The sequence below is a fragment of the Drosophila miranda genome, assembly GCF_003369915.1.
Source record: "Drosophila miranda strain MSH22 chromosome Y unlocalized genomic scaffold, D.miranda_PacBio2.1 Contig_Y2_pilon, whole genome shotgun sequence".
Taxonomy (NCBI): Eukaryota; Metazoa; Arthropoda; class Insecta; order Diptera; family Drosophilidae; genus Drosophila; species Drosophila miranda.
The window spans coordinates 4622916-4636535 of NW_022881614.1; positions in this window are offsets into that span (position 1 = coordinate 4622916).

Genomic DNA, 13620 nt, shown 5'->3' on the forward strand with positions numbered 1-13620 from the left:
GGCGACAAGCCGCCGGCATCTTCAATGGCACGGCTGAGCCTACGTGAAATGAGCTTTTCGCATACCTTCCCCGTGTTGTCCAGGAGACAAATTGGTCTGTACGAGGAATGCTCGCCTGGTGGTTTCCCTGGCTTGTTGAGCAGCAGTAGCTTTTGAATCTTCCACCTATCGGGGAAGTTACCTTCTAGCAGACACTTATTGAAGACCTCGGCGAAGGCGGATGGCTGTAGTGCCAATGCCAGTTTTAAAGCCCTATTTGGGATTGCATCCGGGCCTGGGGCTTTTTTGGTGGGCAGGCTCCTACCGGCTTCCAGGATCTCCGCTTCCGTGATCATTTCGATGCCCGTGATCGGTGCGTCGCTTTCTAAGGGGCCTGGACGGCTCTGGTGCTCGCTGGGGAACAGGGTGTGCACTATGTCCTCGAGGGTGCTGGGGTCCGTTGGCGCCTTGCTCCCGGCACTTAGCCGCTTCATAACGATGTTGTAAGCCCTGCCCCAGGGTGGTGCAGAGAAGGGGTGGGAAGGGGATGGCAGGGCAGGGGGCTGGTTACATCGAAGCAGCGACCTTCACACAGAAATTCAACCCGAAACCGAAACGAAAACGAGGGGGAACGTTATGAGTTGCTGCGGAGACCGCAACTCTACAGTTATACCCGATACTAAGTCAGTATGGCTCTCCTCCGGCAGACGCCGCTAATATTAAACGACACGACAAGGAGTGCGTGCGAGAGAGACAGAAAATCAGTCTGAGCGTGACGTCGGGCGCTGCGTAGCCAGTGCAAATTGATTTGTTCCTTTTGGCTATAAAAATGATCTGATCTGATCCAGATTCAGCAATCTGATATATATGATCATTATCTATGATTCTGCGTTTTTAGTTTTCTCGTATCTTCAATATTGTGGATGCAACAGGTTTTCGTCCTTTGTGTCGGCGGAAGGGGGTGGGGCGAAATTTTGAGATATACGTTTTATAGTGAGATCTAACAGGAGTGCGGATACCAAATTTGGTTACTCTAGCGTTAATAGTCTCTGAGATTTGTGAAGACCAGTAAAGTCTTAGGATAGGAACTGGACCCCCCCTTTTTTTGGTTACTCTAGCGTTAATAGTCTCTGAGATTTGTGAAGACCAGTAAAGTCTTAGGATAGGAACTGGACCCCCCCTTTTTTGGATTGATGACCCCAGGGAAGCCAGCACTTTAGGGCTTTAGTACGCGGAATGAAACCCCGCCGAAATGGCTGCTAGGTTAATGCTGCTTCTGCCCCCGTCCCGTGAAAAATTGGCAAATCTCTAAGCACGCTCCTTGTTCCGTAGCCATTAAATTGGACGTACAGTCTCAGTTGAGTCACTCCTGACTAGCGCGGATCCGGCTCTGAACTCCCGACCCCATAAGGGCGGGAGTCAACCCTCGCATGGCCTCCCTGCTTGCATAGACAATCATGGGATCAAAACGCGACTGTACAACAGACAAGGACAACGGCTTACGAGTTGGGACCCAACAAAATGAGTAAAAATATCACACCCATAACGACGAACGACTCAGAAGGCTTCAATAAAAGCAAATAAATGGCGAGAACGCCAACTGGTGAGCGGACCGACGCCCCGCTGCCGGCCCTCCCTGGCCCGGAGCAGCACCAAAAAGCTCAGGGCAGCACAGCGCTGCGCGATCTAGGACGAGAGATCACGCAGCTAGTGGAGATGCTCGAGGATGGCAAGAGGCGCTCCATACACCAACCCATGCGGGACTCGATCGAGAGCATAAGGGTGCTGTATGAGCTGGTTGCTATCCAGCTGCACGACGAAGGAGCTAAGGCGGTTATCAGGACCCACCAGTCCTCTCAGATGTCACCGATTTTCAGACCTCTCCCGGAGCCTAAGATGAAACAGGCTGCAGGTGCACCAACACCCCGGACAAAGAGGACCAAGGCAGCGGTCGAGGTCCAGACCACACCAGGAGTAGCAGTTGAAAAGGACGCACACGCTGAAAGGGAGAGAAAGGAGCCGGAGGAGACCCCATTTCTGACGGTGACCAACCGGCCCAGAAGGAAGAGGCCGCAAAAGCCGACTGGAGCGCTCGCGGACAAGACGCGACCAGACGCCATCGTCATTGCCACCAAAGGTGAAAAGACCTATGCAGAGATACTGCGGAAGGTTAGGACGGACGAAACCCTGCGTGGACTCGGTGATGCGGTCGCCAGGATCAGGAGGACCCAAAAAGGAGAGCTACTGCTACAGCTCAACAAGTCGGGAGAGGAGACGGAGACGTTTAAAAGCCTGGTAGCCAAAACGCTGAAGGAGCACGCAGAAGTCCGTAGCCTGTCGCACCGGGTGACCGTAGAGTGCAAGGACCTGGACGAAATAACCACCACGGAGGATATATGCGAAGCTCTGAGAAGCCAGGTGGAATTGGCGGAGCTGTCTGCGGATGACATCCAGCTGCGAAAGGCATACGGCGGAACCCAGACGGCCACAATCAGGCTGCCAGCGGAGAGCGCTCAGAAGGCTCTGAAAATAGGAGTCCTAAAAGTAGGCTGGGTAAGATGCAGACTGCGTGAGCGAATCAGCGTCACCAAATGCTTCAGATGTCTCGAGTTTGGGCATATGGCACGACAGTGCAGTAGCAAAGTAGATAGGTCCAAGCTGTGTAGAAGATGTGGAAAGGAGAACCACCCGGCAAAGGACCGTAGGACTTGGAACCACAGTGCATGCTCTGCAAGGGAACGAGCGCAGACTGGAAGCACGTGGCCGGCAGTGGTAGATGCCCCCTGTTTAGGAACGCCCTGACTAAAAGATCAGCATGAGGTGTACTCAGCTGAACCTAAACCATTGCGAAGCTTCTCAGTCTCTCCTGAGACAAGCAGTCAGGGAGAGGAAGACCGAAGTCGTGCTCATCTGCGAGCCATTCAGGCCGATACCAGGAAGCGGTTGGACCAGCAGCAGTTGCGGCAAGGCGGCCATCTGGGCCGTACAAATCCACCCCCAGGAGATATGCGCAACCAACGAACGATTTGTTAGAGCGAGGCTTAGAGAGGTAACCTTCTATAGCTGCTATGCCCCGCCGAGCTGGGACCTAGCGCGCTTCCAAAGTATGCTAGCGCATATAGCGGAAGACGCGCGCGGAAGAGCCCCCGTAATAATAGCGGGAGACTTTAATGCGTGGTCCGTAGAGTGGGGCAGTAAGGAAACCAACGCCAGAGGCACTTGTCTGCTCGAGGAATTTGCGTCCTTGGACGTAATACTCGCAAACGATGGCAGGAAGCTAACCTACTTCCGGCCATCAGTAGGATGATGGCCAACACTGGAGGGCCAAGACAACGCAGCAGACAGCTCATCGCCGGAGTTGTCACCTCCATAATCCTATATGGATCGGTTGTGTGGTCACCAGCAATGAGGGTGCCGTCATACAGCAGGGACAGCAGAGGCGCATACAGACGCTGCGCCCTCAGGGTTGCATGCTGCTTCCGGACGGTGTCAGAGGACGCCGCACTTGTGGTGGCAGGCATGGTCCCGCTGGACCTCCTGGCGGACGAGCGGCAGAGCGGCATGGCAGTCGGTAGCTAACGCCGCGAGGGCACTATAGCACGCTGGCAACGGCGATGGGACCAAGCCGAGAATGGAAGATGGACGAGACGGCTAATCCCCCAGCTGAGATCATGGATGCAGCGGAAGAGAGGCCAGATTGACCACTACCTCGGACAACTGCTAACGGGGCATGGCTGCTTCAAGAAATACCTATACCGCTTCAAGCACGCCGATGACCCGTACTGCAGCTACTGCGGGCCAGGAGTAGATGAAGACGCGGAGCACGTTTTCTTTTCCTGTCCCCGCTTTCGTCGGGAAGGAGAGATGCTAGGAGAGGCGAGCTCAGGAGTAAGCGCAGACACCCTCACCGAGCGGATGGTAGCCGACGAGCAGACGTGGCACGCGGCTGCCAATACGGCAGCAAGCGTCATAAGGGAGCTGCTTAGGCTGGAGCGATGCCGAACCAACTAGAGCCATAGAAGACACCAAGCTCCGCACCGCGAAGTAATGCCTAGCGGCAGTCCCGCGGGAGCTGAGCTACCCTCAACATTCCCATTCCAACAACCCATCTCCCCCCAAAGACCCGGAGCATGCCCTCTACGGCTGTAAGAGATACGCAGCATGTACGGAGAATATCCCCCCAGCAGAGTTGCTGGTTAGCTTTATGACAGCATCGGAGGATAACTATATATACGTGTACCGTCTCATCAAGCGCATCCAGGATGACCTGAGACGATGCGAGAAAGAGCGGCATGTAGCGGCCTAGAATAGGCCCCCCCTCCCGCGAAACAATACCTAACGGTGATCCCGCGGGGGGAAGAGGTGTGTATGTGTGTGGGGTGGTTTTAGTACGTATGACTTGACTAGAGCAAGGAGTCGTGCATGCCAATGGCACGGGTCATTGGTATATCATGAAGATTTCCACTCCTCATGGCGCATCCATGGAAAAAAAAAAAACACACACACCCCACACAGCACAGAGTTGAGCGTTTTCAAGTGCGGTTGTTTTGAATCACGGGCTCCTGATTTTCCGTTTTTAGCAACCGCGCTGCGCGTGTTACCTGGAAGAAAAGCTTTTGAGAGCAGGTTGCTGTCGCACCGGTACGTACTGCGTATAAAAGCCGGCCCCACCGGCATACCGCTCTGTTGCAGGGGCACAATCAGTGCGCTCCAGGCAGCGGGGGAAGGGGGGGTGAACCCTTGTTTTTGGCGCCTTCCACTTCCACTTTCCACATTGTTGGTGGAGGGAAAAAAGGAATTTTCACTCAACTTTTCTTCTTTCTTCTTCTTCTCGTCCGGAGCTTCCCACACAGCAGCTGATCGCGCCGCCAGACAGGTGATCGCGTAGAGTTGCCACACGGACGGTGCTGCCAGACAGCCCCGATCGACCCAGGGCTGCCAGAGTGTTGGAGAGAGCTGGAGTTGCGCGCCAACGGAGGGAGATTTTAATTTCGAAATTCAAATTCTGAAGTAAACAATAGGAATGGAGGAGGATGAAAAGCTCGCCTTCAGGAAGGGTAGCATGCTCGCCCGATCGCCGGCACCCGAGCCATCTCCATCTCCAGCAGCAGCGGCGCAGAGTCGGGACCTTGACTCTAGGGAGACCCCCAAGAGGGTTCGGGACCCAGCCAGCCCGGGAAGTTCCCAGAGGCAAACGCCGCCCAAGAAGAGCAAGGCCCACCAGGAGGCTACCTGCCTTGAGAACCTCTCGGAGCTGGGAAAAATCCTTGATGAGGTTCAGACCAGGATGATGGACAAAAATACGCGCCACATCAACATGGCCACCAGAGCACTGTTCGTGCGCATGAAGGAGCTGCACTCGAACATCATCGAATCGAGCCAAGAGGCTGCAGGCGGGTAGAAGCGCGCTGCAGGAAGGCTCCGACGCCCAAGGCCTGTGCCCGAAATGCTCACAGAGCACGCGGAGCGCAGACAAGGAGCAGCAGACAACGACCGTCTGAAGGAAAGATGCCGCAGCGCAAACCGAACCGTGGCGTAAACTTAGCCAGCCATCCGTGGCCGAAGGTCCAAAGGGGGAGCCGGGAACCCCAAATACGCGCCCAGGATCAGCGGCGTATATACTGCCAGCGACCACGAGGCCATACTATGCACCCTGGGCACCCTTGCCCGATCGAGAGGTACCCCGTTCCGGCATGGGAAGGCGTACCGCCAGGACACGCTGAGGGCCCAAGCCTTCGCAAGCGCCCTTGAGAGCTACTCTGCAAACGATGCAGACTGAGCCAACGATATGGCGACCAAATTGGCGGACGCACTTGAAGGCGCCTGCGACCAGAGCATGCTACCGAGAGGGACGTTCCGGAAGCACAAGGATCCAGTTTTCTGGTGGAGCGAAGCGATTGCGGTTCTCCGTAGAACCTGCCACCGGGCCAGAAGGCTGCTCCAGCGAGCCAGAGGCACACCGCGCTTGGCCCGATGCAGCGAGACCTACAAAGCGGCGAGGAAGGATCTGAAGACCGCCATAAGGAACAGCAAGAGGGAATGCTTTCTTAAGCTGTGTGATGCCGCCGAAGAGGACCCCTGGGGAGGCGCGTACAGGATGGTGGTGAAGAGGCTGAACGCGGGCAGTAAAGCTCCAACAGATCCAGAGGCACTGGATGGTATAGTCAGGGCACTGTTTCCTCGAGGACGGCAGATCCCTAGCTCCCTGCGGTTCGAGCATAGCCCGAGCGACATCTGCAAGGTTACGGAAGCCGAGGTGTTGCAGGCAGGCAGAAACCTGATACCTAGGAAGGCTCCGGGTCCGGATGCGATCCCCAACAGCGCGTTGAAGCTGGCACTTCTTCTACTCCCGAGGGAAGTTGCGGGCCTTTTCAACAAATGCCTCCAGGAGGGGACGTTCCCCGAGAGGTGGAAAAGGCAACGGCTGCTACTGTTAACCAAGCCGGGCAAGCCGCCAGGGGGGGCCTCTTCCTACAGGCCCATCTGCCTTCTGGACTCCATGGGAAAAGTCTTCGAAAGGGTGATCGGTGCGAGGCTGAGCGCAGCCATCGAAGTAGCAGGCGGTCTCTCCCAGAACCAATACGGGTTCAGGAAAGGGAGGTCGACGCTGGACGCCATCTTGAGGGTCGTACAAACGGCGGAGGAAGCCATTGCTGGGACTAGGTGGAGAGGCGGAACCAAGTCCTATTGTCTGGTGGTGACACTGGACATTAGGAACGCCTTCAACTCGGCCGACTGGACCCGGACGCTGGAGGCACTGAGGTCCTTCAACATCCCGGGCTACCTACTGAATATAGCGCGCAGCTATTTCAGCAATAGGGTGCTGACAATGGACACATGTCAGGGCTCTAGGGCATACGAAGTCTCAGCCGGAGTCCCGCAGGGCTCCGTTTTGGGACCTCTGCTCTGGAACGCCATGTACGACGGGGTCCTACGGCTCCCGATGCCAGCCAACACTAACCTGGTGGGTTTCGCTAACGACGTCGCAATAGTGGCGGTAGCGAAGGAACTTGCCGCAGTGGAGGAGCTTGCCAACGTCGCCATACAAGCCGTCGAGGCGTGGCTAGCCGCCGCGGGGCTGGAGCTGGCGGCTCAAAAAACGGAGGCGGTCCTGATATCCAGCCGTAAAGTGGTCGAGACCGCCAGAGTGCAGGTCGGTGGGACCGCGATCGAATCGCAGAGGTCCATTAAGTACCTTGGAGTCCTCATCGACACGCGCCTGTCCTTCAAAGAGCATCTGGAATACGTCCACACGAAGGCCGGTGGGACCGCGGGAGCGCTATCCAGGATGCTGCTAAACACCAGAGGGCCAAAGCAGGCAACGAGGAAACTGCTGACGAGCGTCGTGACGTCGCAGATGCTCTACGCCGCACCAGCGTGGGCAGAAGCCGCGAAGGTGAGGAGCTACATGCGAGGAGTTGAGGCAACGTACAGACTGTGCGCCATTAGGATCGCGTGCTCGTTCCGGACCATCTCAGACGAAGCCGCGTTAGTCATTGCCGGGCAAGTTCCGCTCAGGGAGCTGATAAGGGAGAGGAAGGAGATCCATTATGCCATGACGGACAGTGCAGCCGAGGTACGCTCCAAAGCAGAAATTAAGGACGCCGCCAGAAGGACCAGCATAGACAGATGGCAGACTCGATGGGAACACTCACCCAAAGGCCGATGGACCCACACCCTCGTCCCAAGCATAGCATGCTGGGTTGAAAGGAAGCACGGCCAGGTGGATTTCTACATTACCCAGGCACTGAGCGGACATGGCTGCTTCCGCGGCTACCTCAAGCGCTTCGGCCACGAGACAGAGGACTGCTGCCCCGAGTGTGGCACAGGCATAGAGGAGGACGCTCGCCACGTCCTCTTCGACTGCCACAGGTTTGACCTCGAGCGTCAGACATTGGAGACAGCAGCAGGGTCTAGGGTCAGCACCGAGACTCTGGTGCCGCTGATGCTGGCAGACCCGAAGGTGTGGGAAGCGGCCGCGGAGTTCGCCTCTAGCGTGATGCGAACGCTTAGGTCCTTGGAGAGAAGGCGGAAGGAGCAGACGGAGTAGGTGTCCACGCCACTGCGAAGCAATGCTTTGCGGCAGTACCGCAGTCCGCGGGGCCCCTAGTCCCAACATACTCTTGTCCGTTAAATTAAGTTAAATATAAATTGTACAGTATATATTATAGAGCAAATAAATAAGTATATGAATATAAAAAAACCCCACACAGCAACTACTGCAAACATACGTCGGAGACGGATTCGCCAGAGCCCGGATAAATGGAGTGCACATATATAGCTGCTACCTGCCCCCGAGCCTCAGCCTACAGCAGGCGACGCAGGCACTGGAAAGGATTGCTGAAGATGCGCGGGAGAAACACCCTACGCTCATAGCCGGCGATTTCAACGCTTGGGCGACGGAGTGGGGATGCCCGAGAACGAACCCAAGGGGACAGGCGCTCTTAGAATGCTTTGCGACGTTGGATGCCGTACTGCTGAACACAGGCACACAGCAGACGTTCGGCAGAGCTGGAATGGGGTCTATAATAGACCTTACGTTCGTGAGCAGCAGCCTCAGCCGCAGGACAACGTGGGAAGTTAGTGGCTTATACACCGGGAGTGACCACCAAGCCCTCATATGTGAAATCCAGGAAGCGGGCGCACCTAACCCATTGGCAAGCAGATCGGTTATAAGACCGAAACGCTAGAGCCGGATATGGTCCGGGCCATGTTTGAGGACTACGAGACCAACGGTACGGCTGAAGAGAGAGCAAGCCAACTGGCCATACATACGCTGGAAGCATGTGATGCCTTCATGCTAAGGAGAACGCTGCAATAGGTAGCGCCAGGCAGGAGTGCCAGCGGAAAAGACGACTATACCAGCGTTCGAGAGGTTCCCCGCAATTCGAGAGGCTCCAAGGAGGATATAAGGAAAGCAGACGCTGCTTGAAGAGGCAGATCAAGGATGCCAAGCGCAAATGCTTCGAAAAGCTCTGCGATGACGCAGATGCGAACCCTTGGGGCTACGCATACAGGCTGGTAATGAAGAGACTGCGAGTGTTCAGTCCCCCGCCGCCAATGTGTGCAGATCTGCTGGTTAACATAGTAGAAAACCTATTTCCAGAGAAAGTGGCAGCCCAGAGGGTGATGGATAGAATACCGCCACCTGAAATAGAAGCCACCACGGGAGCAGAAGTCCTCGAAGCTCTACAACGGAACAAGAACGGCAAAGCACCAGGACCTGATGGGGTCCCAAATGCCGTTCTCCGCACGGCTATTGAGACCAATCCACAAATGTACGTGGATTTATTCAATGCGTGCATGTCCGAAGGGACCTTCCCCAGACCATGGAAGCGACAGCGGCTAGTCTTCTTACCCAAGGGGAACAAGCCGACCGAGGAGCCATCATCCTATAGACCACTCTGCATGCTCGACACAGTGGGTAAGATCCTCGAGCGCATAATCCACACCAGGCTGGAGAAGGCAGTAACGCGTCAGCTCTCACCGAGACAGCACGGGTTTCGCAAAGGCAGGTCCACGGTGGACGCAATCGGCGAGGTATGTGAGATAGCAAAGCGAGCTATCGATGGCACCCGATGGATGTACGGGACCAAAGAGTATTGCATAGTGGCAACACTCGATGTCCAAAATGCATTCAACTCTGCCAATTGGGATCACATACTAGAAGAATTGAGACACTTTCAAGTACCGCCGTATCTGCAGAATATCATCGCGGACTACCTAAGAGACCGAGTGCTCATATATGAGACGGATAAGGGGACACGTGAGCGAAAAATCACTGGAGGAGTTCCCCAAGGATCGGTCCTCGGCCCGCTGCTGTGGAACATCATGTATGATGGAATCCTCAAGATGGATATGCCAACGGGCGCCACGGTGATAGGCTTTGCCGACGACATAGCAATAGTCGTAGTGGCAAAACAGAAAGAAGCGGCGGAAGAAATCTGCAACGACGCGGTAGAGAGAGCCAGAACATGGCTATCAAGGAGGGATCTCTCATTAGCCACCCACAAAACGGAGGCGGTGCTCATAAGCAACAGGAAAGTAGTGGAGACGGCCACGATCCGAGTAGGAGACTGCACTATTAGCTCCAGTCCAAGCCTGAAGTACCTGGGGGTCATGATTGACCACAGACTCAGCTTCAAGCATCACATGGCGTATGCAAGCAGCAAAGCAGGAAAGACGACAGTGGCCCTATCCCGCATCATGGCCAACACCGGAGGCCCGAATCAGCCAAGGCGAAAGCGTAGTTGGCTCAACGCTAATGTACGCTGCACCAATATGGGTTGATGCAATGAAGCATAAAACATATGCCCGAGAATGCAACGCAGTCCAGAGGCTGTGTGCCCTGAGGGTGTGTTGCGCATTCAGAACGGTATCCCAAGACGCCGCACTAGTGGTAGCAGGAATGATTCCCATCCATCTGCTGGCAAGAGAAGCCGCAGGAATCAGGGCACAGCGAACCCTGGGGACTACGGACCAGGACACCAGAGGTGCCTTAAGGCAGCGCACAATCCTGCAATGGCAAGATTCGTGGGATAACAGCAGCAAAGGGCGATGGACCCATAGGCTAATCCCAGACCTGAAGAGTTGGCTGAACCGTAGCCATGGACAAGTGGAGTATCACCTGACACAACTGCTGACAGGACACGGTTGCTTTAAAGCCTACCTGCATAGGTTTAAGCACGAGGACGACCCCTTCTGCGTGGTCTGCGCAGGGGTCATCGAAGACGCAGAGCACTGCTTCTTCGAATGTCCAAGATTTCGGCAAGATCGAGAGGATCTAAGCAACAAGCTTGGAAGAATGCCAGCGGTGACAAACCTGGCAGAATGCCTGCTGGAGTCGGAAGGAAACTGGGCCGCGATTAGATTCATGGCCGTAACTATGGCTACCAAACTGCGTCGCGAAGAAAGAGCACGCAATGCAAGGAGATAAAGGATAAAGGAGATTATTAAGAGAAGAGCCCTACGGGCATCTCCCCCGGCGAAGTAATATCTCGCGACAGTACCGCCGGGATCCGGGATAGGTGTGGTTGGTTTTAGAGCGGTTAGAGTCCCTCACTTCGGCTTCGGCTGAGTCGGCATGAAGCTTTCCTGTAGTCACACAACAAAAAAAAAAAAAAAAAAAAAAAAAAAAAAAAAACACACACACACACGTCTTCTTTGAATGCCACCGTTTCGAGTACGAGAGGCGCCAGCTAGAGGATGAGCTAGCCACCAGCATTAGCGTCGGAGGGATCGTGCCGCTCATGGTAGCGAATCCCAAGGCGTAGGATGCCACCACTAGGTTCGCCGCCACTATAATGCGGGAACTACGGAGAGCGGAGAGGGAAAGAAAGTGTCGGAGGAGTAAGGAGGAACGGCTGTGCGAAGCAATGCTTTGCGGCCGTACCGCATAGCTACGCCCCATTACCCCACCAACAAACCACAGTCCCAGACCCCCACAACTAGTTGCTAACCCTATATAAGAACTAGTATTAAAGCATAATAAAAGTAATAGAATACAAAAAAAACGAGGGGGAACGTTGTGAGTTGCTGCGGACACCGCAACTCAACAGTTATACCCGATACTAACTCAGTATGGCTCCCCTACGGCAGACGCCGCTAATATTAAACGACACGACAAAGAGTGCGTGCGAGAGAGACAGAAAATCAGTCTGAGCGTGACGTCGGGCGCTGCGTGGCCACTGCAAATTGATTTCTTGCTTTTGGCTACAAAAATGATCCGATCTGATCCAGATTCAGCCATCTGATAGATATGGTCGTTATCTATGATTCTGCTTTTTTAGTTTTCTCGAATGTGCAATATTGTGGATGCAACAGATTTTCGTCCTTTGTGGGGGCGGAAGGGGGTGGGGCGAAATTTTGAGATATACGTTTTATAGTGAGATCTAACAGGAGTGCGGATACTAAATTTGGTTACTCTAGCGTTAATAGTCTTTGAGATTTGTGAATATCCCCAGACTTTCGTCCTTTACGGGGGCGGAAGGGGGTGTGGCGAAATTTTGAAACAAACTCGTCTCCGTACGATATAATAGGAGTTAGGATACCAAATTTGTTTGCTCTAGCTTTTATAGTCTCTGAGATCTAGGCGCTAATGTTTTACTCTAAGCAAAGCCGCCTATGCTACGTGTGTGTTAGAGAGAGACAGGGCGAGAAAAAATAAAATGGTTTTCTTGATGCTGGCTATAATAATAATACGATCCAATTCAGATTCTGCATTCTAAAAGATATGGTCATTCTTTACGATTCTGCGTTTTTGGTTTTCTCATATCTTTAAAATTGTGGATGCCACAGATTTTCGTCTTTTGTGGGGGCGGAAGTGGGCGGGGTGAAGTTTTGAAATATTTTTGTAGCAGTGACATATCACAGAAGTCTGGATCCAAAACATCGTTGCTCTAGCTCTTATAGTCTTTGAGCATTAGGCGATGAAGGGGACGGACAGACGGACAGACGGACGGACGGACGGACGGACAGACAGACATGGCTCAATCGACTCGGCTATTGATGCTGATCAAGAATATATATACTTTATGAGGTCGGAAACGATTCCTTCTGGACGTTACACACATCCACTTTCACCACAAATCTAATATACCCCAATACTCATTTAGAGTATCGGGTATAAAAACACACACACACACACTCAGCGAGCCGTACAAATCAGGTGACAACGAATCCTGGGCGACCGACAGAACAGGGAAGGCATCCCTGTGGGCATGTGGAGGCGATCCCTGCAAACTCAGCAATGTGCTGGCAGGAGACGGATTTGTGCGCGCGAGAGCTGGCAACCTATGGGTATACAGCTGCTACCTAGCGCCCAGTCTACCGCTCGAGTCCTTCGCCCGAATCATTGAGGAACTAGCTGAAGACGCAAGAAACCGCGGGGCAGTCCTAATCGCCGGGGACTTCAACGCGTGGGCACACGAGTGGGGCTGTCAAGTCACCAACGCAAGAGGCCGAATCCTGCTAGAAACTTTAGCATCGCTAGACCTAGCGCTGCTGAACGAGGGCTCCCAGCAAACCTTCTGCAGGGGTAGCGCTGGGTCAATCATTGACCTAACGTTCGCGAGCCCTTCGCAGCTGCGCAATGCAAGGTGGCGAATAGGAGACGTGTACACCGGAAGCGACCACGAAGCCATAGTATGCACCATTGGCGAACGCCCCAGACCCAGCATAGCAAGCGCGAGGAGCAAAGCCTACATCGTGGACACGCTCAACAGCAGCGCTCTGGCTAGAAGCCTCGAGACGTGGGCGGCCCTCGGGGACACAAGTGCCAACGAATCGGCCAACCAGCTCGCCTTGCGAATGGAGGAGGCCTGTGACAGGAGCATGAGACAGCGGAAGCCATTCATGCGGCACCACGAGCCAATCGTGTGGTGGAACGCCGACATCGACAGGCTCCGGACAACGTGTCTAAGGGCCAGACGAGCTATGCAGAGAGCGCGACGCACGACTCGGTTCGTCACATCGCATGAGGAGTATAGGACCGCCAGGAAGGCACTGAAGCATGCAATTCGGAGCAGCAAGCGGGAATGCTTTCTCCAGCTCTGCGACACAGCGGAACAAGACCCCTGGGGCAGGGCTTACAACATCGTTATGAAGCGGCTAAGTGCCGGGAGCAAGGCGCCAACGGACCCC